This window comes from Scatophagus argus, chromosome 14 (genome assembly GCF_020382885.2).
Source record: "Scatophagus argus isolate fScaArg1 chromosome 14, fScaArg1.pri, whole genome shotgun sequence".
NCBI lineage: Eukaryota > Metazoa > Chordata > Actinopteri > Scatophagidae > Scatophagus > Scatophagus argus.
This window is the reverse complement of record NC_058506.1, coordinates 659,704-661,882: the sequence shown is the minus strand read 5'-3', so window position 1 is coordinate 661,882 and position 2,179 is coordinate 659,704. Positions and strand designations below refer to the sequence as shown.

Below are 2,179 nucleotides of genomic sequence, written 5' to 3'. Positions count from 1 at the left end.
AACTGATCCCCCTTCCTTCGGTGCCCTCATGACCTGGTACATGACTGAGGCCCACTGATCCTGAATCTTATGGCGCCCCCGTACACCCAGATTTCACCGCCATACCAACTGGCCCACCTTCAAAGGAACATCTCTGACATGTTGGTCATGATTTTTCTTACGGCGCCCTGCAGCAGCCTTCAGCCGGTCACGAGCCTCCTTCCTGTACCTCCCTTCCTGTGCTCCTCTCCTGGATGACAAGCGTTGGGTAACGTATTGCGTATTGCGTCACTTCCTGTTCTTGCACCACTCATTCACTTGCTAGCGTTTGGTGTTCGGTGGTATTGGTGTACTTCAGTCGACATATTTTGCGTTAGCTTTTACTGTGGTTGATTTTTACAAATAAGTACACAAGCACTTTAGGAAAAGTTTATTAACCGCACGATCATCTAGATTCTTTCTTTTCCCGATCCCCGTTCTGTTTGTCGTTCAGCTTAGCTTAGTGCTAACATGGCTTCTTCCACTCACTCTCCCTCTGCCTCTCCCTCTCCCGTCTTCTGTAAGGTATGTGAAATGTTTAGCTATTCCTCTGCCTCCTTTAGTGAGAGTGAGATGTGTAGAAAGTGTAGCTTATTCATAGCCTTGGAGGCGAGGCTAACTGAGTAAGAGGCCCGGCTTCGTACTGTAGATCATAGTCCATTAGTCCCGACAGCTAGCCAGCAGCAGTTATCCTGTGCGGACCGGCCTACTTTAGCTACTTTAGCTGATGTCAGCCGCGCCCCGGCAGCCCCCGAGCAGCCGGGAAGTCAGGGAGGTTGGGTGGCGGTTCGAAAGAAGCGTAGTCCAAAACAAAGGCCCGTGGTTCACCACCAACCGCTTCATGTGTCTAACTGCTTTTCCCCACTCAGCGACACACCCGCTGAGAAACCGACCCTGGTTATTGGCGATTCTGTTTTGCGATATGTGAAGCCGACACCAGCGACCATAGTCAAATGCATCCCGGGGGCCAGAGCAGGCGACATAGAGGGCAATTTAAAGCTGCTTGCGAGAGATAAGAGTAAATATGGTAAGATTATAATTCACGTCGGCGCTAACGACACTCGACTACGCCAGTCGGAGGTCACCAAAGTCAGTGTGTAATTTGGCAAAAACCATGTCGGACTCCGTAGTGTTCTCTGGTCCCCTCCCGAATCTGACCAGTGATGATATGTTTAGCCGCATGTCATCGCTCCGTCGCTGGCTGTCACGGTGGTGTCCAGAAAACAACGTGGCCTTTATAGATAACTGGGAGACTTTTTGGGGAAAACCTGGCCTCATTAGCAGAGACGGCATTCATCCCACCTGGGGTGGTGCGGCTCTTTTTTCTACCAATATGGCCAAGTTTATTAGACAACCAACACCCTGACAACCCAGGGTCGAGGCCAGGAAGCAGAGTCGCTGTCTTACACACTTCTCTGCTGCTTCTGTAGGACTGCCGCCCTCCGTTAAAATTAGAATAAATAAAAATATAAATGCACACAGTAATACTAAGTTTAACAATCCCATAGAAATAGTGTCAGTGCCTCGTCCTCCCATAGTCCAACCAGCACAAAATTTAAGAAGTGTTAATCATAATTACCTCATAAAAATACAAACTAGCAAATATAGGACAGTCAGATGTGGATTATTAAATATACGATCCCTCCAATCTAAATCCCTCCTAGTCAGTGATCTAATTATTGATCATCAGTCCGATACATTCTGCCTCACTGAGACTTGGTTAGGGGATGAAGAATATGTTAGTTTAAATGAATCAGTTCCATCTGGTTATATTAATCAGAATCAGAATCAGAATCAGAATTCCTTTATTTATCCCTGGAGGGAAATTCTTGTTTTTACAGACATTGCACATGCAGTATTCCCGACCAAGAAAGGAGAAAAGTGCAGAGTTTAAAAAATAGGATAAACAAGGAAAGGTATTTACAATATGTACATTGTGTATATATATAAGTGAGTTTGTCCGTCACAGTGCTGAGTTTAACAGTTTGATGGCGACAGGCAGGAATGATTTCCTGTGTCGCTCTGTGGTGCATCGTGGCAGTAAGAGTCTGTTGCTGAACGAGCTCCTGTAGCCGATCAGCACATTGTGGAGAGGGTGCGAGGGAAAGTCCAGTATAGTTCTTATTTTGGACAACATCCTCCTCTCAGACACCACTGTCAG

The 2,179-nt window shown here is 46.7% G+C and overlaps 1 pseudogene; it reads left to right on the top strand.

Moving 5' to 3' along the window:
- Positions 1-406: 406 nt before the first annotated feature.
- On the top strand, positions 407-1,384 carry LOC124070345 (annotated as a pseudogene).
- Positions 1,385-2,179: the final 795 nt, after the last annotated feature.